The sequence below is a fragment of the Ceratotherium simum genome, chromosome X, assembly GCF_057802395.1.
Source record: "Ceratotherium simum simum isolate JZ-2026a chromosome X, ASM5780239v1, whole genome shotgun sequence".
In the NCBI taxonomy this organism is placed as follows: Eukaryota; Metazoa; Chordata; class Mammalia; order Perissodactyla; family Rhinocerotidae; genus Ceratotherium; species Ceratotherium simum.
Window position 1 is genome coordinate 37,178,051 of NC_141940.1, and position 26,728 is coordinate 37,204,778.

Consider the following 26,728-nt stretch of genomic DNA (forward strand, 5'->3'; position numbering starts at 1 on the left):
ACGACATGACCAAAACAGTGTTTTAGAAATATAATTCTGCCAGTAGAATGTAGGGTAGACTAGAGGAGATGATACTAAGTACAGAGATCTGCTGGGACCTTGTTGTAACTGTTTAAGGTGACAAGGCCGGTGGCCGCAGGAATGGTTAGAAAAAGGACAGATGTTCGAAACATTCCAAAGGACATACATAGAGTATGGTCAATACATCATGATAACCAACAGGATGTGGGGGCCAGGAAGGAGTCAAGGGGTTACATCTCTAAAAAGGACATTTCAGCTGATAAGGAAAATATTTGAGATCAGAGAGACCATTCTAATGTGCCTCAAACCATTCTATGTTGGGTGAGCTGCACTTCTGATTCTTCAGAAGAGAAAACTGGCCTCTGTTTGTTATTCTAGAAGGGAAAACAAACTGACACATTCATTTTTAAGAGCGAGTTGGGCAAAATAAGGGGCAATAGTTCAGAGACCAGTTCCAAGATATTCCTGTCTGACAACAAGAAAGTCCCTTGGGGGTCCTAAGGAAAAATGGTGAGAAACAAGGTTAGAGAGAGGAAATGTTCTTATAAGCCTGTACTGTCTGTGCAGAGCAATAACTGTTTTAGATTGGGCTACAACAAATTGAGATTGGGAGCTACAGGGCAGCAACCAGATTTAATTCAATGGTCTCTAGAGCACCTAGCACATTACTGGTGCTCAATCAGTTTTAAATCAGCCATGGAAAGAAGCATGAATCCGTATGCCTAGAGTAAAAGAGAAATTGGATTAGGCCAAATGAAACTCAAGCAGAGGCCTAATGAGAAATGGAATTAAGATCTTATGTTACACCCCTCTTCCCCAAGTGGAAGAACACTGGACAGAGAATCCCAAACTCAAGGCTTAACCCTGCTGCCAATTATGTACATGACTTTGGATAAGTCATTTACTTCTCCAGGCCTAATTCTCTCTGTTGTCAAATGAGGAGAGTTATTCCTGTCACACGAGGTTGCTGGAAGGGTGGAATTAGATTGTTAAAGTACTTTAAAAACCATCAAGTACCATATACACGGCAAAATATTTTGATACAGATCCTATATGCCTGGAAAATGGTATGTGACCAGAATTTTTATAAATCAAACCACATATTAACATCTTAACATTTTGTTATACAAGTTTGAAAGAACTTGAGAGTGAACACCCGTCTCCAGCAAGTCCTTGGTATATAAGGCACCGTTCAACAATACTTTTGCAAAAGAAATTGGTACAGCAGATTGATCTTCCTCATTTTCTATAATTTGTGTTCATCTTCCTATTCCAGTCCCTTTGCATTATCTTGCAAAGGAATCCTTATCTGAGAGAGAACCCAGAATACGTTTGCTGCCAACAAAATGTATTTTCTCTTTGCTTCTTAAGGTTGGGCCTAGAGTGATCATGGCTAGAAAAGACAGGAGAATAACTGGACTAGATCAGTAAAGGAAGGCATCAGGAGACTTTGGTCCAGTTTGATAAACTACAATCCACCTCTTTCTGGGAGCCCATGGAAAAGAAAATTATACCTTTGGATGCCCACTCTTTACAAAAATCCTTTTCAATTCATACCCTTTACTATGGGGCAATATATTGACTATTGAGAAGGAAATGAGAGCTGCTTAACAGATTAAAAATAAACTTCTTTTATAATAAAAGGAGATAATCAGAATTTTAGTTATGAATACCAGGCAAGCAATCTTGCCATAGATAAATTAAAACCCTTTGACCCAGCAATCTTCCTACCAACACTGGTAAAACTGCCCAGATGAATGAGGATGCTGCTCTTTTTCAGGGTAAAGACCACAAAGTTCTACATAAAGTGAATGCTCATCAATAGATGAATGGCTGAATAAATCATGGTATATTTATATCATGGACTATTATGCAGCCATTTGAAAGAATGAGCCAGATCTATAACTACTGATGTGCTGGGAGGTCTGTGATATACTATTAAGTGAAAAAGCCAAGCTGCAGAGAAATGTCTATCTCTTGATTCCATTCTAGTACAAACAGCAAAATTCCCAATAGATGTGCTCCATGCCTGCACATACTTGCATGTGCACAGGAAGACTGTGGAAGGATTTAGACCCAGGCTGTTACTATTGCTTACTCTGCAGAGAGCGAAAGGATAAAAGAGCATGTTGCTTGGGGCCGGCCCCGTGGCTTAGCGGTTAAGTGCGCGCGCTCCACTACTGGCCGCCTGGGTTCGGATCCCGGGCGTGCACCGATGCACCGCTTGTCCGGCCATGCTGAGGCTGCGTCCCACATACAGCAACTAGAAGGATGTGCAACTATGACATACAACTATCTACTGGGACTTTGGGGAGAAAAAGGGGGAAAAAAGGAGGAGGATTGGCAATAGATGTTAGCTCAGGACCGGTCTTCCTCAGCAAAAAGAGGAGGATTGGTGTGGATGTTAGCTCAGGGCTGATCTTCCTCCCCGCCCCCCTCCCAAAAAAGAGCATGTTTCTTATTTTTCTTTGTATGCCTGTGCATTATTTCTGTGAACGTGTGCAACATTTATAATTTCTGAAAAAGTTTAATAATTCTTTAAAAAAACTTTACATGGGACTTAGAAGACTGTTTCCCTCCACTGCTTCCCTAGGTCTTCTGCTCCCCTGTCCTTCATGTCTACATTGACGGATAATGAAATTTATTTCTTGCTCAGAGACTCTTGCCTGCTTTGCTGCTAAACTGTTTGCATGCCAGAGAGACGAAGGATGAAGGGTGGTGGAACAGGTAGGCCTTTAACTAGGCTTCCTCCCCTGACCCCTTCCCAACATTTCTGGGAAACAAAAATAACCTACATGGGAAGTCAGACACAGCCCTATGCATAAATGGCTCCTGTGTGAATAAGAGGTGGAGAAGTCCCAACTACACAAACTGCCTGCCCCCTGCAGCTTCCTCCCTCTTCTTCTGCATCCCACAGCCACCCTCAAGAATAAAACCCAAATCACAAAAAGAGTCACCATCTTTTGAGCACCCACTATGAGGCAGGCACTGGCACTGCAAGGCATTTTGAGACACAGCATCTCAAGTTAACCTGCACCACAACCTCTGCCTTTTATGTTGTGATAGGTAGGCTGTGATTTTGCAAAAATGGAACAGGCTGGAGATATCTTAGAAGGCTTTCACTGGATTTATTTAATCTCTTGATGTACCAAAGGCTGAGGATTTCCCCAGTGCTCTTCCAACTACACTTGATGAAAGACACAGATATGGAATTCAGAGAAGCTGGCTAGTGCTTTAAAGCTCACACAGCCATGAAGAGCAGAAATGGGAATGGCTTGTCCAGGATTTGACTCAACCAGAGAAACCTGCAGCTTCCCAGGGTTATTACAGAGCACTCAAGGAGCTCAAGTTCCCAACATGCAACTGTGTGGTTCTTATACAATCCCAGGAAGCCATTTATTCATGATATCAATTCCCGACATTGGCATGGCACTTTACATTTTACAAAAACTTTCCCTGTATGGTTTTATATCTTATGCTTGCAAATCTGAGGGAGATAAGACAAAAAATTACCCCAATTATACAGATAGATAGACAGATAGATAGATAGATAGATAGATAGATAGATAGATAAATGAAGAAACAGTTTCAGAAAGATTAGGTGACTTTCCCAAAGTCATAAAGCTAGGAAGCTCATGAGCCAGAACTAAAATCAAGATAGTGAATGAAGGAAGCTACTGTATGTTGTTGCTACACATTGTTTTTTCTGTTCAACCAATGAATTAACATCCATGCTGGGATTATGGGGACTCAGTATTACACAGAACATGGGTTTTGTTACTTATTCACTATGGTTTTAGACAAGTCACTGACCAGCTCTGTGCCTCAGTTTCTTCATCTATAAAAAGTAGATAATAACAATGCCTACCTCCTAGAGTCACTGTAAGAACTCTTCTATGAGATAACTCACACAGAGCATTTAGCACAGTGCTTGTCACACAAGAAGAATTCAGTACCTATAAACTATTCTTATATTTTAAAATACATACTCAAGATGTGGCTCTTGCTCACAAGTACAAATACAAAGTAGATCTTTGTGAGGCTCTGGAGCCTGCCAAGGTTATTTTGTAATAGATGCTTTGATATGCAGCAAATTTATTCCTCACAACGAGGAGCCCAAAGATGGAAGACACGATAACAAAGGAGATTTGTTATACGGCCTCTTAGAGGCCGTAATTGGTAATAATCCCTTTCACATTGTCTGTTCCTCCTGGGGCCACCAGAAAGCGAACTGAAAATGGGCAGCTGCCGCTGTGCCGTGCCTGCTTTCAGATGTGGCAAGAAGTGTCTTTGCCAGCCCCAACCCACACTCTGCCAGTGCCATCCTTTGGGCCTGGCATCTTTACAGTGGGTCAACACCCTTACTCTCCCTAAACATATATGTCAGTCAGAGACACTTACCCCCGTTGCCCTAAAGAGCAGAAGGGGGGAGAGAGATGGAGCAACTGGAAGCAAGGAGGAGGAAGAAAAAAGTGGGGATGGGGATAGGCACGGAACAGTGACAGGAGGAGTGACAGAAGCAGAAGCGACTGAGCTCTGCCTTCCTGTGGATACAGCCAGCTTAAAGGGATAATCTCTTCTAAAGAACAGGAGCAGTGGTAGTACAACATTGTAAAGTTACTAAACGCCAGAGTTGCTCACTTTAAAATGGTTAATTCTATGTTATATGAATTTTACCTCAATATAAAAAAGAACTCAGGGGCTCACAGCACTATGGTCCCAGAATTTTATGCAGACGCTGGCCCAGGCCTGGGGTTCAAAGACCCCCTTGTGGGCAATGAATGCCTATTTGTGTTTCTCCTGTGACCTGTCCTTTCCGTGCTGCCCACTCATGGTGAAGGGGCGTGTGTGTGTGTGTGTGTGTGTGTGTGATTTCTTAGAGTAGCTCCTGTGATCCTCGACTGCAGGAATTTTCTCAAATAACAACAACAATAATAACACTTAGTCCTTACTAAGCTCCCACTATGTGTCCCGCTTTAATCCTCACAGCAAGCCTCAGAGGTAGGAATTATTATCACACTCATTATTACAGATGAGAGAATGGAGACTCAAGAAGTTCCAGGACATCTCATGTGTCTGTTGGCCATCTGTATATCTTCTTTGGAAAAAATGTCTGTTCATATCCTCTGCCCATTTTTTGATCAGGTTGTTCATTTTTTGTTGTTGAGTTGTATGAGTTCTTTATATATTTTGGATATTAACCCCTTGTCGGATATATGATTTGCAAATATTTTCTCCCAGTTGGTGGGTTGTCCTTTCATTTCATTGATGGTTTCCTTTGTCATGCAGAGGTTTTTAAGTTTGATTTAGTCCCATTTGTTTATTTTTTCTTTTGTTTTCCTTGCCTGAGGAGACAGCACACCTGAAATTTATATAATGTTATAGACCAATGTGACCTAAAGAAAAGAAAGGTTCCCAGAGCTGCTACAAAGTCACTCAGTAAGTGAAGTGGACATGCTAAAACTCAAACCCAGGCAGTGAAGGCAGCTGATGGTTCTGCTTGCTGCCTAGTACTCTCTGCTTCATGCACCAAACACCTACCCTACCACCTCCAGATGCCATGGAGACACCAGAACGGTATAAAGGATATGGCCTCCACCCTCAAGGAAATGATAATGCAGCTCGGGGAGGGTCTACTGCAGGAGACCGCAAATGACCATTTTAAAGAGTGCTTGGCTGCTAAGTAAATCTACTCATAATAAGAAGGAGCTCAGAGAAGAGCTGATAATAATAATAACCACTACAATTGTGATAATTCACATTGGCTGAGCACTTTTCTAGGTGCCTGACACGTGTTTAACATACACGACCCTATTTATTCCTTACAGCAATCCTGTGAGTTACGGACTAGTTCCAGTCTCACTGAAGAGTAAGGAAACAGGCTTAGAGAGGTAAAACAAAGGAACGCGTCCAAGATTGCACAACAAGCAAGTAGGGGTAGATTGGATTTGAACTATTCTGTCTATACTGTACATAGAAGAAACTCAATAAATACCCATCAAATGAATGACTATCTTCCATCTACTGAGCACTTGGTATGTTCTCTCTCACATTTAATGCTCAGAGCCCTATGAATTTAGTGCTATTATTGGCCCCATTTTACAGATGAGGAACCTAAATCTCAGAGATGTTAAGTAATTTGCCCAAGTTCACACAGCTATTAAGTGGCAAAACTGTGATCCAAACCCAGGTCTGCCAACTCCAGGCCTTTCTCATTTGTCTTCCAGAGGCTTCTCTGGGACTGTGTGCTCAGTAAAGCCCAGCTGCCCCCTTCTGTGCATCCATGTCAGTTGGCCTTGATTTGATGTAAACAAGGGAGACACAAATAACAGATGAGCCTCTAATTCAATGCATGGAAAACATGATCACAGCATGCAGGCAGAGGGAAAGGAAGCAACCATGGGGGAGGGAGGGGAGCGAGGCCTGGAAAACTCTGATGGAGGCAGGGGCTGTTCTCCAAATGCTCCGACCAGGGCAGAGACATTTTGGCTCCTCTTACAGCAGAAGCAACAAACTCGAAGCATGCCACAACCAGCACGAAATGGGAATCTTCCTCGGAAATCTGTTTCTAATAAATGAGTTTCCACATTAGAGGAGGCAGCCAGGCTCAGGCAGCCTGTGCCCTGACACCTCATCAGAACTATGTTGCTCTCTGAAAGAGCCTTAGCTCAGCTCCAACTGCCACCCACCAAGAAGGGCTGAACTTTTCCTGTGATCTGTATCACGGGCTTGCTTTTGAAGAGACCGCTTCATACCCACTTCCGTTTGCTGCAAGCCTTTGTTTATGCTTGTTCTCTTGGGTGCTCTCTTCTGTTCTGTGGATCAGAGAGACTCTCACAGGGCTAGATCACATGGCTCACAGAGAACCGCCACAGTCAAGGGGTCAAGATGACGGGCTGTCAAACCAGGGAGCCCTGCATGCCCACTCTACTTAGGGAATTTCTCTTACAGTGCTGAGCCCAGAGTAGGTGGTTCCAAAGCACTTGTTGATTGACTGACAAGACATATGATGGGGTAATTCAGTCCTAGAACTTTGCTACTCAAAGTATGGCACATGGACCAGTGGCTTTGGCATCACCAGGGAGTCTATTAAAATGCATAATCTCAGGCCCCACTGTAGACTTGCTGAATCAGAAACAATTTTAACCAGACCTCCAAGAGATTTATACGAGCATTTAAGTGGGAGAGGCACTGGTGTATGACTGTGGCTCAGAAAGGCTTTCATGATCGCCTATCTACAGTAGGTCCCCATTCCCTCTGTCTTGCTGAATCCAGTAGTTTCCAAATCTGGTTGTACATTATTTCATCTGGGGTGCTGGGATTTTTTTAGAAATTTTTATTTGGAAATAATTTTAAACTAACAGAAGAGTTCTAAAAATAGTACAAAGAACTCTTGTCATCAGGGTAAGCCCTCACCCAGATTCACCAAATGCTAGCTAGCATTTTGCCATACTTGCTTTCTTCCTTCCTCTCTACGTTTCTACATGGCTTTTCCTCCTAATCCATTTGAGTAAGCTGTAGACATCATGTCCTTCACCCCTAAATACTTTAGCAAGTATTTCCTAAGAACAAGCCCATCCTCTTACACAATCACAGTACAGGTATCAAGTTCAGAAATTTTAACACTGATATAATAATATCATGTAATATACAGTACATATTCAAATGTGGCCAGTTGTCTCAATGATGTCCTTCATGGCAATTCTGTTTTCCGTCTGGAGAGCTTTTAAAAAGTGCCAATGCTGTGGTCCTAACCTCACACTCCGAGGGAGGGGCCTGTGCATATAAATTTTTAGGTTCTCCAGGAGATTCTAATGTGCAGCCAGGGCTAAGAACCTTTGTGCTATAGGCTTTTTCTGTAAGCCCTGTATATCATATGGGTAGGAACTCTTCTCAGCAGAGTAAGTCCTGAGTATAATTTGTCTAGGCCCCATGTCTCCTTTAATCTTAGTTCTGACATCACTAACTGCCTATGAGGTTCCCTGGGCCTTTCCTCACTGCCTTCTGATGCCACTGGTCTAATGGAAACAAAACATTCATTTTTCCATCCTGCCATTTTCCCTACAGCTGCTCAGCACTGTCCCTCTTTCTTTATGAAAAATAAAGCGTTGGATGGTATATGCTCTGTGCTGTGTTCTCCACAAAGCTACATCTAACAAGCTGGCTGCAGCACCTATGGGTTGTAATTAGTATTTGGGTGGTGAACATGATGTAATCTATGCAGAAATAGAAGTGTAATGATGTACACCTGAAATTTATACAATGTTATAAACCAATGTTACTGCAATAAACAAAAAAAAATTTTAAAAATAAATAAATAAATGGAATACATCAAAAAAAATAAAAGGAAACAAAAAAAAATTGCAGAAAAGCACGGGCAGATGGTGGGAAAATAACACCAGGGATACAGCAAATCAATTAAGGTGAGGGCCAAATTTCTCTTCGGGCTGGCCACAAAGTTTCTCTAGAGTTCGACAACTGCTTTCTCTTAACTAGACTGTTCTCAAATTATCTTGGCTTGGAAAGCAAGCTGCTGAGGTGAGCAGATGTAGCAATCTGGGGCTGTAGCGGACAAGAAGGTAACGTGCAGATGGGGAGCAACTGCAAGACTAAAGCTAATCCCATGAGCCAGCAGGCTTTTGCATTTCCTGAAAGAATTTGGGTCAATCTAACTGGTCAGTTTAACTGCTTCAATGGATCTGTTCTGTTTCCACCCGTTAGCAGATGAAGGCGAAGCCTGGCAGATCTAAGAGTTCATGATATTCAGTCTGCTGGGGGCAGAACCATTTCCCCATCACTGAAGCAGCCATCACCCCCTATACCCCCTCCCACCCAAACATCTGTTTCACTGCAGCCAAAGCAAGTCAGCTTTATTTGAAAAGGCTCTAACAGAGGAGGCTGAGGCCAGATTTGTATGTGTTTGTGAATACATTCTGGAAGAAAGGTAAAGGTAGAAAAGGGATTATTTGGCTTCAAAGCTGCTTTGTAAGTGCCTGACAAATTGACTTGCTTTTAGTATATATTGATATTCTTTAATATTCGAGAGAACTAGCCTACTCAGATGGATTGCTTTAACAGATGCATCTTTGTAGTTAGTCAATGACAAAATATTTGTGAGCAGTTAGTGTCTCTCCTCCTCACAGGAACTCCATAATGCGCCAAATGAGATCATTCCCTCTGGCCCAGGACTTGAGAACATTTTGAATTGTGTTCATCCTGATTAGGAACTAAAGAATATTCTAGATATCGCCCAAGTCCAAATGGAGGGCGCTTGTATTCCTAGACAACCATTAGGAAATTCCTTAATTAGGACCCAGTGTGTGCTGCTATTGCCATTTCTAATCATCTCTTTCATCAGAGGACTCCTTGTCTTATTACAGATTTTGGTCCCTGCCAATAAGACAGAATGTGCTTAAATTTATCAAGTATGTGTGAATTGCACATATCTCAAATTTTCTAACAAAAAGGCCAGCTTTGGGAAATGTTTTCACAGAATATGATATTTCACATAGCTTAACTCGAGCTAACAAAGGGACTTACTTTAACATTACAACCATAAAAAAATGGCTAATATTCTCTGCAACCATTAATTTTCATTCTCTAGTTATTTAATATATATATATTAAGTATAATATACACATATACATTTTATATGCTTTAAAAATATTTATACATATTTATACATGTTTAATATATATATACACACACACATAGATATACACACACACGTACATTTCAGGCTCTGTTAACCTGAACTCAGATTTATATGTAATAGTGGAGTTCAGACATACACTAACTCAGATATCCCTGTTTTGAACTTGATTCTTGTCCCATCCCTTTCAGTTCTTTTGCCACTGACATAGTTAAGATCCAGCGACCTCTTAACTCGCCCTTTCTCCTATCGCTCTACTCCAATCCGTCCTCCAAATACACATATTCCCTGCCTTAATAATAAAAGCCCCAAATCCTTAGTTTGGCATTCAAATCCCTCTCCACAACCTAGTATCAAAGATTACCTCTGACGCTCCCAGTCCTATACCCAGTGTTTCAGGCAAACCATCTCATTGGCTGTTATATATGAAGTAAGATAGCCAAAAATGTTCATATCATTATCTCATTTACTCCTTCCTACAACCCAATGAGGTATGTTATATTACTCTCATTTCTCAAGTAGGGAAATAGGGGCCAATGTCAAATAACTTGCTCAAGGTCAGGCAGCTAGTAAGGTGTGGAATCAGGGTTTGAAGCCAAGCAGTCTCACTTCAGAGCCTGCCTAAATACGTTTTCTGGAGTTTGTTCTGCATTTTCGTGCCTCCATATTTTTGTTGACGGAAATATGGAAACAAGCCTCCTTCCTACTCTATCACCTCTGCCCACTGAAATCTTGCTCAGCTCAAATAGCACCTCCTCCATGAAGCTTCCCCCGACTTCCCACAGCTAAAATTCATTCCTCCTGGCTCAGTGTTCTCATAGCATTGGCTCTAGCACTTATGCTACTTTTTATTATTGTAGTTACCTGTCCAGGTGTTTCCTCCTCCTACCCACCTCCGCTCTGTCTTACAGGAAGCCGAGCTCACTGTTGCTGCAGCCCTGCAATGCTGAAGCCAAGAGAGTGCCAGGCAGGCGCATCACCAGGACGTGGTAGAGCACGTCCGGTATTTTTGCCGTAAGCAGTTTCGCCGCAAGCAGTTTCGCCGCACAACTAATTGGCTGTAAAGGCAGTTTTGCCATAAAAAATAAAATAAGTGGTTGATTGACAGTTTTGGTTTCATTTGGTTAGAAATGGTTTTCATTTGGTTACAAACATGCATCCTAGTATTTGGATGAAACTGATACCTCTCTCAATGAAGGAAGACATTTCAGGGAAAAAAAGAAAAGAAGTGTGATGCCAAATGAGGAGACCAATCAATAAGCAAAAAAGTGTAATACCATGAATACCATGAATGAAAGACTTAGGAGACAAAGTGCTTAAGTAACAATCTACAAAATAAAATCAGTTCTTTGTGCGGTATTGCCATGAGTCTACACACATTTAAATATTCAAATATTTGTATTCAAATATTTTGTATTTTCAGTTTTTGCAGTCAAGTCTTTTTAATTTTGCTATTAATTTTTAATGTTTCATTATATTCTTTCTAGCGTCCCTCTATATTTTTCGTGATTTTATCTTTTACGGCAAAATTGCTTTACGGCTAAATAGTTGTGCAGCAAAAGTGTTTGTTGTAAAACTGCTTGCAGCAAAGATCCTTGCGGCGAAAATACCTAAAACCCAGGTTGGCAGTGGGGTAAGTAATCTCTAAACTCCCTCCCAACTTGAAGGTTATATGATCCTGGGTGGTGGTTTCGCCGAAGGCAATAATTCATCTTCCACAGGACTAAGCAAAGTAGCTGGCATGTCTCTGGGGGAACTGCTGAGTTGGCAAAACTACATTATCTCTGACGCACATACAGATGAACAAGTACTGGCTACACTCTCCCTCCCAGTCTCCGTACGTCTATCCATCACTGTCATGTGTGTTTGAAGGTGACACTGCTACGCAGGTGTGGCTTGAGAGCTGCAGTCCTTTTCACATTCCTTCCCTATGAAGACTATCCTTTATACTGAGCGAGTTGATGATCCAAACACATACTGATGTCTGTAGCACTCAGCGGTTTGTCTTTCAGTCTACACCAGTGGTTTTCAAACTTGAGCAAGTATCAGAGTCACCTAGAGGACTCGTTAAGGCACACATTGCTGGCCCCCAGCCCCAGTAAATCCAGGGTAAGACCTGAGAATTGGCACCTCTAACAAGTTCCCAGGTGATGCTGATGCTACAGTTCTCTGGGCCACGCTGAGAACCACTATCCAGACAATGACTTCACTCACAAGGAGATGCCTTCTCTCTGACTGCTGCCCACTGAATCTGAGGGGCCGGTGGGGCTAGGGTGAGAGGAAGAGTGCTGAACTGGGAGCCTGAAGATCCGGGTTCTACTGCAGCTGCTGGCTGCAGTGAGCTGGGCAACCATGGACAGGTCTCAGCACTGCTCTTGGTCTCTAGTTTCTTCACAGACACAAGGAAGGGGTGAAGTTGGTGATTGCTACTCTGGGTATTTCTGGAATTCACATTTGGTCTGTTGCTCTTGTCCCTAGCCTGGCCTTTCCAGTTGGGAAGCCACACATCCCCACAGCACCTCTTCAAGCATCCAAGTGCCCACTCCTGTCTACCATCACTCCAAGTGGAGCTGATCCTGATGCTTGGGAGTCTCTTTCTACATCCATCTCTATGTGTGGAGCCCAAAGAGCAAAGTTGGGCCCTCCCCTCAGAGATACATCTGCCATTTCACGGTATGTGTGTCTTGGGTGTTTATAAAGTGCCTTTTATTTAAAAGGCACTTTAGCACAGCGAGGTGGATACAGAATCCTAGAGCCGGTCTCCTGAGTGTTAATCCTGTTTCTAACCACTAACTGTGTAACATTGGGTAAGTTAGTTAACATCTCTGAGCCTCAGTTGCCTTTAAAAGAGAGAGAGAAACAGGACCTACTTCATGGGGTTTTTGTGAGGGCTAATGAGATAATGCATGCAAGGCATTTACCATAGTGCCTGACACACAGGAAGTGCTAAAAAATGGGAGCTGTTATTTCTAAAAAGAGGGTAATGGCCCCCTCTATAACACTAAACAAGTAGGGAACCAGAGAACACTATGGCTGTGGGTTTTCTACTTTCTTTACACCTCCCCATGGTGCATAATAACAATAATAGTAATAACTCACACATATGCAATATTTTACACTTTCAGAATACTATCCACTAAATCTTCTCATCCTGTCTTTATAACACCATAAAGACAAGGCCAGCACACTTGTGTGGACCTCTGGATGGGTTGAGATGTTCCAAAAACACCACTGCTGTCAACAAGTCTCCCATGCAGAAGGCTGGCTTTCTCCGTGTGGATTTCTGCTTCTGCACAGTTGGAAGAAGAAGCATCCTGGGCCATGGTGAGAAGCCTCCAGGAAACCTCTGTGGTACTCGGCCTATCTTTCGCAGGTACACATCAGGCCAGGGGGCTGCTTTCCATGCGGCATCATTGCCTGCATTCTGTTTAGTGCATGCATTACCAGGCCCCAAACATCCAAATGATGTGAACTGAATGACTCGAGGACTTTTTACAGTAAACATAAACCAAACCAGAAAGATGTTCTGGATTTTTCATCAACTCCACTTATTAGTCCACGAAAAATCAGCCTACCTCTCTATGCTACCAATTACACTTCTCATTAAGGCAAAATCATGAAGATGGCTTTGGTCCTACTGCCACACTCAGCATTAATTAGAGTTCGATGATCAGAGAGGAATAAAGCACAGGAGACTCAGAAATTTGTTATGGTGCTTAATAATGATTTGATCCTCACCAGAAATTGGACAGGGATTCTAGACTTTAGCAATTTCACTTCCCTGCTCTTTCCTTCCCTTCGTGTTTCTGTCATCTGTGACTCTGCTGGAAATACAGGACATTGGCAGGCCCTGTATTTGCTGTCTGTTGTTTGACTTCCCTGATCCTTCCCCTATGGCCAGTTTCTTTCCGTTATCTTTAAGACCACAGAATGAGGCAAACTGACCTTGCTTACTCTGCTCGAGCCACACTGTGCCTCAGGGCCTTTGCACTTGCCATTCTTTTGGATTGATGTGCTCCTTCTTGGGGCTCTTGCGCCCTCTCTTCTTTAAAATCTTTATCCAAATGTCATCTGCTCAGTGAGGCCTTCCATGACCATCCTATTATAAAATTGCCCCTCTGCTCCCTATATCCCTTTCATGCTTTATTTCTCTCCATAGCATCCATTGCCTTCTAATATACTATATAATTTCCTGATTGTTTTATTTATTCATTTTCTCTCCCTCTCTCTCTCTCCCCCCCCCTCCCTGTTTATCAGAAGGTAAGTCCCCAGTAAGGCAGGGACACTTTTAACTTTTTATTTTGAAATAATTTTATTAATTTTTTTTTCTGGAGGATAGAGTGATGATATATATATATTTCCTTTGTACCTTCTATCACAAAACTGAATATTTATAGCTTACATTTCTATACTACATAAAAAGCAGGTTCCCATATAAATTCTTTGAGATATAGTATTATTGGGTCTAATTTACAGATGAGGAAACTGAGATTCAGGAAGTATAGCAGATACCGTCAATGCCCTGCCCATATCCTTTTGGCATTTATCATTTCTTGCCTGCCAGCTTACTTTCCAACTGCCTGAAATAATTTTAGACTTTATAGGAAAATTGTAAACATGGCACAAAGAGTTGATAGATACCCTTCACCCAGTTTCCCCTAATATTAATACCTTACCTAATGGTAAAAGTATTGAAACCAGGAAATTAACGTTGATACAATACTATTAACTAACCTATAGACCTTATTCAAACTTTCACAGTTTTTCTACTAATGTCCTTTTTCTATTCCAGGATCCAACCCAGGATCTCATATCGTATTTGTTGTCATGTCCTCCTTAGCTTCCTGTAATCTATGGCAGTTCCTCAGTCTTTGTCTTTCATGACCTTGACAATTTGACAAGTCCAGGCCAATGATTTTGTAGAGTTTCCTTCAATCAGGGGTTGTCTGATATTGTCTCATGGTTAGGTTAAGGTTATGCATTTGGGGCAAGAATACTGCAGAAGTGAAGTTGTGGAGGGTGGGGATTTTTGATATTTGTTCAGTGCTGTATCCCCCATTGACTAGAACAGGGCCTGGCACATGGGAGGTGCTTAGTACTTGTGAAGACACAAAGGGACCAGACCACCAGGCACCTACACTCCTTTCTGGACATGGGAAGATTATGTTCTGTGGAATATCACGTTTGTTGGCAACCTCTTGCATCTTTGAGGAAGGGAAAGGTAAGACGATTTGGGTAGAGTGAGGGCCCTACCACAAAGCTAAACAGTAACAGGTGAAGGAACCCAAGTAGCATGTGGTCCAGTGAGACAAAAAACGTATAACACTTGGACAAACTGACAGCAAGATTTATTTTACTTTTAAAAATAATAATATCCTCCCCACCCCTGCTACAGACTGAATGTTTGTGCCCCCCATTCATATGTTGAAACCTAATCCCCAATGTGATGGTATTTGGACGTGGGGCCCTTGGGAGGTGGTTAGGTCATGAGGGTGGGGCCCTCATGAATGGGATTAGTGCCCTTATAAAAGAGGCCCCAGAGAGATCCCTTGCCCCTTGCACCATGTGAGGTTATAATAAGTGAGAAGATGGCCATCTGGAAACCAGGGAGCAGGACTCACCAGGCACTGAATCTGCCAGCACCTTGATCTTAGACTTCACAGCTTCCAGAACTGTGAAAAATAAAGTTCTGTTGTTTATAAGCCACCCAGTCTGTAGTATTCTGTTATAGCAGCCCGAATGGACTAAGGCATTTCCCGAATAAAACGTGATACCTTACACGTGTAAGTAAGTGGCTCAGTCTACAGACTCTGAAGACAGACTGCCTGGATTCACAATCTGGCTCTGCCACTTACCAGCTAGGGAACAATGAACAAATTTCAGCCTCCTGTGCCTCATTTTTCTCATCTGTAAAATGGAAATGCTATTCATATTAATCTCATAGGGTTTTTCTGAGGATTGATTGAGATAATACATGTGAGGAGCTTAGAGCAGTATCTGAAATATAGTAAGCACTCAGTAGGCATTATTATTATGAAAATTTCTGTCCTTTCCAGAAGGCTATCCAATAGATCATCTCATTAGATATTCAAAGCAACCCCTTAGGAGCAGCAACTATTACTTTCATTGACCAATAACGAAATTGAGGCTTAGAGAAGTGAAAGGATTTATTTAAGTTATCCTAGCTAATGAGTGAGAAAGGAGTTATATGTTTCCTAGTCCAGTACTGTTTCTATACTGTCCTAGCCATATACTATAGTCTCACCAAGTGCCAGCAGTCACAAAAGGAGAACTTGGGCTTAGATTTACCTCTGAGCATCACATTCTTCTCGGTGCTGGACAGCGTCTGGGACACTGTCAATCTTCTAGGATCTTACAATACAAGTGAGAGAGAGAGTACTAAGATAGCCCAACAAGAAATCCCTGGAACAGTGGGTGTACTGACAATCACAGGCAGCTTCCACCTTATATAAATATATCTTCAGGGATGGTGATCTGGATTGTGGAAGGCATTTTCCAAGGGAAGTATCACTCTGAGCTGGGTTAATCACCCAAGTCATCCCACCAAATGTACCGAGGGCAGAGCACTGCTACTGCTACAGACCCGATTCCACAGGTTTTACAGGGGTGGGGAGAAAAGGAGAACAGGGCAAGGCTGGAGAGGCAGGCAAAGGCTGGATTCTGCCAGGCCTTGATGGCCCAGGAATAAAGCTGGATTTTATTCTAAGTGTGACGGAAAGCCACTTGAGACTTTTAAACCAAGGAATGATATTATCTGATTTAATTTTTTAAAGAGCACGCTGATGCTATAATAGGGAACCAAGTAGAGTGTGATTCTATAATGAGGCAGAACTGGGCTTGAATCTCAACTCTTTCTCTTCATAGCTTGAATCTCTTCTTTCCAATGGAGCCAATAATAGTATCCACCTCGCAGGGCTGCAGTGAGGAGTACAACAGACAATGCATAAAGTGCTTAGCCCAGTGCCTGGCCCATAGTAGGTGCTCAGTATGTGTTAGCTGCAATTATCATCATTATTAATGTTGTTATTGTTGTTGTTGTTGTTGTTGTTGTTGTTGTTAGTAGTAGTTGTAATATTTAGTAGTATAGTCACAATTTTGAGAAAATATACAGGATACAGTCCAGATCAGGTATTAGGTCAATGCTGGTTGAAATAAAATTTTTGAGTTAACACAATGGTAGAATCTCTGGGTTCAAGGCGAGGAGATGGAAAAGGTCTGTCTGGGGTCGCTGCCAACTAACTATGGGGGTTTCCCTGTCCCTTTTTCCAAGCCCAGGATGTGCTCTTGCTGCTGGCTGTGTCCCTGCACAGAGCTATGTCTGGACACAGAGTGAGATGACAGAGAAGGCATGGAAACAGAGAAGCAGTCTTTCCTCACCCTTTGTGTCACTTCCCAGAGTCCCAAAGGGTCCATTCATTCAAAAGTTGCTGAGTGCCTCCTATGTGCTAGTGCGGCGCTGGGCCATGCCATCTTTCAAGCAACAGCTGAGTCATAGGCACCATGGGAGAGCCCCACTGGGCCAACCCATCACCTTACAATGTGGGGCTTGTGCAATGCAGCAACTGAGATGAGGCAGGTGCCAAGGCTTCCAGTCACTGCATGGGCATGGGCTTCTTCTTGGACTCTGGTTTAGTTGTTCCTTAGCCTGAGCTACAGGAGCTTATTAATTACTCTCCAGCCAGCAGGGGCAGGCTGGGATGTGAGTGTGGCGAGTGTCTCACATGTGCCCTGCGCTACAGACAGACCACGTCCAGAGAATGATGATCATGCAAAGGGGTTTCTCTTTTGGTGCACTCCTCAGCTTGGCGGGCTTGTCTGGCCACACCCAGTTCTTACAGTCCCAAAGCCTGTCTGCTCCCTGGAACAGATGACTACAGAGACATAGCATGCCCACTTGGCAAAGGGAGTTGGGCCATGCCAACCCATATTTAGGCTGTCTGGCCCTGGAGTAAGCTTGGTGTGCCAGGAGTGTGGCAGAAATGACTGGAAGTAAAGCCAGGGTGCTACCCAATTCACCTGCCACTTTGTCTAGCTATTATTTCTTACTCAACTCTTTGACATCTACTTGCATTTATTCCTTCATTTATTTGATCATTCATTTATTCAGCAACATTTATTGAGTACCTACTCTGTGCTAGGCACTGTGGAAGGTGCTGAAGATGCACAAGACAAAGTCCCTGCTCTCAAGGAGCTTACATTCTAATGTGGGAGACTGGATTACTCTCATGAGAATATTATTTCTCCCTCCAAAAAATTAATAAAACCTTCTCTCAACCCTAATCGCCCCTCAGGTACTGCTACTACCCCATTGCTCACCTACTCTTTGTACTAAAACCTTGAGTCAATTGTTTATACTCATTGTCTCTAAATTCTCTCCTTCTCTTGAACTCTAATCACTGTTCTGATCAAGATCACTGGTGACAAACATGTTACAAAATCCAGTGGTCATTTCTCTGTCCTCATCTTCCTTGAGCTCTCTGCAGTGTTCGACATAAATGACCACTCTCTCTTCCTTTAATCACTTTCTTCTCTTAGCTTCCAGGAAACCCAATTCTATAGGTTTCTTCCTTCCACTCTGGCTGCGTCTTCTCAGTCCCCTTTGTTTATTGCTCTTCAACTCAACCTCTAGACTTTGGAATGCTTTAGCCTTCAGTCCATGGACCTCTTCTCTTTTCTACCTAAACTTACTCTCTAGGTGATTTCATCCAGTCTCATGGCTCCCAAAGATCTACTCCTGGCCAGACCTCTCCTGTGAACTCCAGGTTTGTATATCCACCTCTCTACTTGACATCTCCAGTTGAATGTCTAATAGGCACTTTGAACTTATCAAGTTCAAAACTAAGCCCTTGATATTTCCCCCTAAAACCTACTTTTCCCATGGTCCTTTCCATCTCAGTTAAATGGAAACTCCATTCTTCTAGATGCCTGGACCAAAAATCATGGTGTCATCTTTGACTGCACTTTATCTCATACCCAACATACAGTCTGTCAACAAATCCTGTATATTTTATCTCTCCAAGTACATACAGACTGACCATTTCTCATTGGTTCTCATCTCACTGCCTCCTCCAAGCTGCTATCATCTCTCACCTGGATTACTGCAGTAGCCTCCTAGCTGGTCCTACTGCTTTCATCCTTTTTCCACTGCAGTTTATTCTCAACATAGCAGATAGAGTGAGCCTACTAAAATCTAAGTCAGGTTATGTTATTCTCTGTTAGAAATTTTTCAGTGATACCTCTTGTTACTGAGAGTAAAAGCCATAGCTCTTACAATAACCTCTAAGGCTCCACATTACCTGGTCCCCACAGTACTTCTCTGAATTTATCTCCTACCACTCTTCCCTTTGTTCTCAACTCTCCAGCCACATTTGTCCCTTGCTGTTCCTCAAACACATTGGGTATGATCCAGCCTCAGGGCCTTTGCACTGACTCTTCTCTGCCTTGAATGCTGTACATCTAGATAGCTGCGGATGTAGATCTCTCACTTCCTTCATGTCTTTACTCAAGATTCACCTTCCCAGGCCACTCTATCTAAAACCTTTTCCCCTCTCCCACAAAGAAATTCACATCTCCATTTTATGCTTTATTTTTTTCCTTAGCACTTGTCATTATCTAACATACCATATGTCTTAGTCTGCTCACACTGCCATAACAAAATACCATACACTGGGTAGCTTCAACAATGGAAATTTATTTCTCTCAGTTCTAGAGGCTGGGAAGTCCAAGATCAGGTGCCAGCAAGGTAGGTTTCATTCTAAGGCCTCTTCTTTCGCCCTGTAGGTGGCTGCCATCCTGCTGTGTGCTCACATAACCTCTTCTTGAGTGCAAAAGTAGGGAGGGGATGAGATCGGGAGAGAGAGAAAGCTCTCTGGTGTCTCTTCTTATAAGGACACTAATCCCATCAAATCAGGGCCCTACCCCCATTACCTCATCTAACCCTAATCACCTCTCAAAGGCCTCATCTCCAAATACCATCACCTTGGAGGTTAGGGCTTTAACATATGAATTTCGCGGGGACACAAACATTCAGTCCGTAACACTACTATATATTTTACTGATCTTATTTATTGTCTATCTTCCCCACTAGAATGGAAGTTTCATAAAGTTTAGGATTTGTGTTCACTATTTTATTGTGAACTATTTTAATTCCTGTGTTTTGAGCAGTGCCTGGTACATGGTAGGAGCTCAACAAATATTTACTGAATAAATGAATAAAATGAGCAAAATAATTACAGCTTATGATAAGTACTAAAAAGGAAAGAAACAAGCTGATAGATTAGAACAGAGGTTATCAACCATGGCTACACATTCAGATTACTGGGAGGGACATTTAAAGATACAGATAACTTGGGCCTCATCCCCAGAGATTCTGATTTACTTGATCTAGAAGGGACCTGGCCATTGTTGTTGTTGTGTGTTTTTTTTTTTTAATTCTCTGGGTGATTCTTAATATAAAGTGAAGACTGAGAACTAATGAGTTTGAGAGTAACAGAAGGGATAGGAACCTGCTTGAGATAGAGTATACAGGGAAGGCCTAAATGAATTATACCATTCTGAGAGGGTATTATTTAAGTGGAAACCTGAAAGACAAAAGGAAGCATGGGGAAGTTGGGGCATAGGTGGGATTCGATTCCTGGTGGAGGGCAGAATAAGAATGAAGGCACAGAAGCAGGAATGATCTTGGTGTGTTCTCACAACAGAAGGCAGGTGCAGGTGGTGTAGAGTGGGCAAGGGGAATTGTGGAACAAGATGAGTTTGAAGAGATACACAGTGGCCAGATTATGCAGGGCCTTGTCAACTATGGGAAGGAAACTGGACTTTATACTACATGAGATGGGAGCCACTGGAGGATTTTGAGGAAGGGAATGATGTGATCTGATTTACTATTTTCTAAAGATTGCCCTTACTTCTGTGTGGAGGGCATGAGTAAAAGCAGGAAAACAACACAGGAAGCTGTTGTGGTAGTCTAAGAGGGACTTGATGGTGGCCTGAACTAGGCTGGTGCCTAATGTCCCTTTCCATTTAGACAGCAGAAGTCTGAAAGTGGTACACAAATCCATTCTTCTCAGACAAACACACACTCAAGGCCATTGTTTTCTGGAAAACTTTCCAAAGCTAAGATTCTGTAGATTGCTAATTCTGTGATCAGTGGCTCAGTGGTTAGAATACGTATGCCATGACCTGCCCAAGGCACAAGGCGCCGTTGATCAGTTAATGAGAGAGATGCTTTCTAACTAGAAAACAATACAATATAAAGGGGCTTAGAAAAAGTGATGGCAGCATTCATTCATCTAAATTTTAAAGAGCCCCACTAATCCCCAGCACTGTGTCTTTTATGCTTTCTAGGGAGGAGAGGGAGAGACAGAGAGAGAGAGAGAACTCTCTGCTCTCGAGGGAGCTTGTAAATTAAAGGAGGAGATCAAGAAATGGACACAAATAGAAGTAACACAAGAGAGAACGAGGTAAGTATACAAAGGAAGATAGAAATATAATAATTGCTATCATTTATTTAGCGCTCAATTTATGCTGAGCTTTGGGTGTTTTACATATATTCTCATTTAATCTTCACAACTCTCTGGGGTAGATAATAAGATCACCCATGATGGCAGTGATGATAATAGTAACATCTATTAAGTGCTCCATATCAGCCAGGCATTGGGTTAGGTGTTTTCAAATATCTTATATAGATATATCTTTCTTCTATAGATGAGAATAACTAGGCCCAGAAAGGATAAGTGACATCCAAGATCACGGAGCTGGGCAGGTGCAGCTTTGAGATCCAAACAAAGGTTTGACTCGCAAGCCCATGCTCTTTAAGTATTCTGCGAGTTCAGATTAGGCAGCTCCTACTTTGTTCTGGGAGGTGCATGTGTGTAGGGAGGAAGACCCCATGGAGGAGGAAAGGTGTGAGGATGAGGAAGGAGGGGCCTATTCAGGGCCCAGCAAGTGGCCCCACTTGGCAGAGCTGAGGGTGTGTGATGGAGAATAGTGGCTCAGTGACAAGGCAGTTCTCCTCCCCTTCTTGCTCCTAATCCCTTCACCTAGGCCAGCCAGAGCTGAGCCTCCCTTCGAGCCTGGCTGTCACTCAGGGCTTGATCCTGGGGTGCCTTGGTCCTCCTAAGACCCCCAGGAGCTCAAACAGCCTTAACTCCACGCCAAGGTAGGACAGGTATAGATTTTCAAACTCAAACCATGACGAGTAGGGAGTTGGCAGCCCCCTCTTTAGTTCTTCTTTCTGCCGTGGAAACAGCCCTTGGGCATTTAGAACATTGATAACAAGATCCTAAAAGGACAGGGAATCCAGCAGAGCCAGAAACCAGCACTCAGCACAACATCTCATCAAGCCAGCAAAGAAAGTTCATCATGCAGTACTGCTTGTAACAGCAAAAAATTGCCAATGATCTAAATGTCCATCAATACAGGATTGATGAGATAAATTAGGAAACTTATACAGAAAAGAACACTGTGTTTTTGTTAAAAAAGATGAGATAAAACTCTATGTTCTGATAAGGAAAGATGTTTCTAAAAGATTGTAAGTGAAAAAAGCAGGCTACAGAACTGTCTCTATGGTATGATTCCATTTCCATCACAGATCTGTATTATCTATGCACAATACCATTAACCACAGTTATCTGGTAGGGTGTCAGCACACAGAATTACAGAGGGACTTTCTAATTTGTATACTTGTGTATGCTGTTGACCTTTACAACAAGCTGATATTACTTTTATAGGAAAAAACTACAATAGTTTCCATTTTGCAAACAAAAGGCTCCATCTTAGATCATCCTCCATCCATCCTGTCTTTGGTAACCACAACATATCTTGGATTCAGCAGAGCATCTGAAATTGTCTCCTATAACTTTCTTATGAATGAACCAAGATGAAACAGCAACATATTAACCAGATTAACATAGTCAAATAGATTGGCAATTGGTTAAAGAATTTTACCCAAAGCATAAGTGGCAATCAGCAGAAAGGTCTCCAGAGAAAGGCCATGGGGTTTTTCCAATTTTATTAATAACTAAGATGACACATAAAATATACTTACCACGTTTGAAGATGACGTAAAGCTGGCAGGGATATCAAATTTATTGAAGAACAAAATTGAGATTCAAAATGAGCTCAGATGGGCTGGAATACTGGGCTAAAATTTAAAAAAAAGTGAACTTTATGAGATAAAGAAAACAAATCTTCAATTAAAATTTTAAAAGTCTATGTTGTGAGGCCAGAATAAGGGAAGCATGGCTCAGCAGCAGCTCACATAAAAACAAACACACACCAAAAAAGACCTAGGAGTTTGAGTTGACCTATGGAATAATTTGAGTCAACAGTTTATTTTATTTTTTTTTTTAAATTCATTTTCTTAACTACATGGTTCTACTACCCTCCTTTTTTTTTCAATAATTTTATTTATTTTTTCCCCCAAGCCCCAGTAGATAGTTGTATGTCATAGCTGCACATCCTTCTAGTTGCTGTATGTGGGACGCGGCCTCAGCATGGCCAGAGAAGTGGTGCGTCGGTGCGCGCCTGGGATCCGAACCCGGGCCGCCAGCAGCAGCGCCCGCGCACTTAACCGCTAAGCCACGGGGCCGGCCCTCAACAGTTTAGTATAGCTAAATTATTTAGCTGCTAAAAACGGAGCACAGTTTCAGGTTGTATTAATCAAAGTCCAGTTTCTAGATCTCAGAATCTAATTGTTGCACTGCCACCTCTGCTGTGCCTTCCTGGAGTCTCCTGTTCAATTCTAGGCACCACATTTTAAGAGAGTCACTGAGAAAGTGGAGCACCTCCAGAAGACGGTCAGGAGATTGACAAAGGGGTTGGAAACCACCCCATAAAAGGAGTGGCTCTTGAAGGGACCAGAGACATGGGGCCTGAAAAAGAGAACCATTGGGGGATATATAGGATACCCACCTGCTTTCAAATCTCAAAAGTGTTTTCCTATGGAAGATATGTACTTATGTCTGGGTTGTTCAGGTGACAGAACTAGGACTACTGCCACCCAGTGGTGGCAAGGAGGCAGATTTTCAGTGAACCTGTCAAAAGGCTTTCTGACCTTGAGACGGTCCTGCCAGAAGTGAGCCGGCTAGTGAGGCAGTGAATGTTCTAAGTCAAGGCTGGATGAACAGATGCCCAGTGGCAGAATTACATTAACTGGGTTCCTTTGAGCTCTAAGAGATTACGTCTATTTCCCCTATTCTCCGTGTCTTCCTTTGGACCAGTGAGCCCTGCCTCTGCAGTCTACAGAGTGGTAAGGACAGCTCTGCAGGAACTGCTGGGGCTGCTGCCTCTTGTTTATTCTTGCCCAAGGCCTACGGGAGCAAAACCCGCTGCTTATAGGAGGGCCAAATGGCTGATGTAATTCAGACCATGTCCCTCCCCGGACAAGATCCTCCTTCGGCTTTCCATCTCACTCCCTGTAAAGAGCAGTCATCACAATGGCCTACAAAGCCCTAATCAGCTGCCCCTGTGACCCCTCTGACCTCCTATCCTATTACCCTTCCCCTTGTTCACTCCACTCCTGCTACGAGGGCTTCTTGGGTGTTGCTTAAATGTCAGGTATGCTCCTAACTCGGGGACTTTGCTCTTACTGATCTCTCTGCCTGGAATGCTCTTCCCTGACATACTTGCATGGCCCACTCCCTCACCTCCTTCAGCGCTGGAATCAAAGATCACCTTCTCAGTGAGGTCTTCCCTGACCATCCTCTTTAAAATTATAGGCCTTACACGCTTCCCTCCACCACCACCCTACTCCTCGACATTTCAGAACTCCTTGTCAGCTCCTCTTAAGGTTTTTCCCCATAGTACTTAATACTGTGTAACATAATATTTTATACTTTTGTTTTCCTGTCTCCCTCTATCAGGCTATAAGTGCAAGAATCACACCTGTCCTGTTTTTTGTTGAATCTCAGTGCCTGGAACATTGGCTAGCACATAGCAGGTACTCAGTAAATGTTTAATGAAATGGCCACTGCAACCCAAGTCCATGCTATTTTCTGCCAGACTTGATTTTTTCAACAAAAGACACTTCAGATTTAAGAACCGGATCTCAAAATGATAACAAGGAGTCTTAGTAGTAAGATTTGGGGTGATTTTATTTATGTTTTTCAATTTCCCCAATTTTTTGTTATGCAGTCATATTACATTAATGATTACCTGGCCTTAATAGTTGTCGTAGCTAACATCTATTGAGTGCTTACCATGTGCGAGGCATTGTGATAAGCACTTTACTTGGATTAATTCATGTAATCCTCCCAATAGTCCTTTTCAGCTGGCACTAGTATTATTGACATTTTAAAGACCGGGAAACTGAGAAACAGGGAGGTTACATGACTTGCCCAAGGTAATGCAACTAATACCAGGCTGACTCCAAAGTCCATGTTATTATCCCCTGGCTTCAATGTAAGATGAAAATTGATGATGATGATAATGACAGCTAATGTTTCTTTAGTACTAATCATGTATCAGGCACTGTACTAAATGTTTAAAACATATCACCTCTTTTAATGCTCAGAATAGCCCTCTGAGGTGGAAACTATTATTGTGACCATTTTACAGTACTAGGCCCTCCTGTAATGTAATCAACCATGCCCACTGTCCCACTTGGACTCTGCTTTGGTTTCATGAGAAGCATGCTTTGATTCTTTCTTCTGTGTTCCAGCCAAATGGAGAAGCGATCATCTGCCAGCCACTACTTGAACCTTCCACTCAATGTAGATTAGGCCTCCTACACACGTGATTTCAGCCCCGATTTGTTCTGTTGTCCCTGCCTAGAATGTCCTTCTTCTTCCCTCTGACAACGCAATCTTACCAGTTTTTACCCAAAGTGAAGCTCAGATGCAACTCCCTCTAGGAATCGCTCCATGACCAGCCCTTTCCACCATAATCACTCTCATCGTACAGTCTATACATTTCATTCAGCCCTGGTCATCTCTGGCTTTGCAGTGCTGGCTCGCTTTCCACTCACATATGTCCCTTCTCAGTTAGACTGTAGCTCATGAAGGCAGCCAGGCCCTGAGCTCCTCAGCATGCCCTGAATAAACGGTACACTAGCTTACACATAGTAGGTGCTCAATAATTATTTTGCTAGTTTCATAATGATACTATACACTCACAGTTGTAAAATGTTCTCTTTTCAAAGCGCTCTCATACAGATTATCTCACTTTTGCCTCACAGCAGCTCTAAGAGATAAGAAAGGCAGATCTTATTTTTCTCATTTTTACAGTTAAGGAAATTGAGGGCCAGGGAGGTTAAGTTGTCTCGGGTCACACATCTCAGAATTGAGCCCCGCCCTGTGGACTTTGAGCCCCAGATTCTTTGCACTACAACACACTGATTCTACCAGAAGGCACTGCTAGCTGGAAGCAATGCTAATAACATTCCTATAAAGGCCTCGTCTTGATTCTATCACCGGAGCAAAAGCAATAAAGAGCACCAAGAGGCAATATCCACAATTGAGATTGGGAAGGCAGGTAAATTCATACACTCGGGTAAGAAGTGCCTGGGGCTTATCAGATGGGTGGTGATGACTCTGTTACTTTCTTTGTGAGGAGGGCACTGGGGACTGCACTGAATGCCGTCTTCTACGCAGGGCAGATTAGCTCAACCCTCAGTAGAAGAGAGGCAGCCCAGCAGGCAGCAGGGTGAAGGTGAGAGAGCACTAGGAAGCAAGCAATTTGGGTTGAACATGCAGTTCTGCTACAAGCTAGCTGTGTGACCATAGGGAAGGTACCCAACCTCTCTGAGACTGAAGACGTGAAGACGTCAATTCAGAAGGCCTCTCACAGCTCCAGCGTTCCAGAAGTCTATGACAGAGGTCACAAACTGGTAATTCACGGACCAAACCTGGGCCACAGACATATTTTCTTTGGCCCACATAGTGTTTAAAATTTCTTTGAACTGGTAACTAACATTTAAAAATCAGAAGATTTTACATAAATATTCAGATTTCCAACCTCTCTAGATAAATCAGATGATCTGGCAATATTTAAAAATTGGAAGACTTCACATAAAATTCCATTTACAATCTTTCT

The 26,728-nt window shown here is 42.6% G+C and overlaps 1 protein-coding gene across 4 annotated transcripts in view; it reads right to left on the reverse strand.

Moving 5' to 3' along the window:
- PAK3 (p21 (RAC1) activated kinase 3) overlaps window positions 1-26,728 on the reverse strand; it is a 260,691-nt gene that overhangs the window by 194,283 nt on the left and 39,680 nt on the right. For 3 of the 4 annotated variants that reach the window (XM_087427736.1, XM_087427734.1, XM_087427727.1), the window contains exon 2: window positions 22,743-22,838. The exons of the other annotated variant lie outside the window; for it this stretch is intronic. The gene's annotated coding sequence lies outside the window, so the exon portion shown is untranslated. The remainder of the gene's footprint in view (window positions 1-22,742; window positions 22,839-26,728) is intronic. 4 annotated transcript variants of the gene reach the window in all.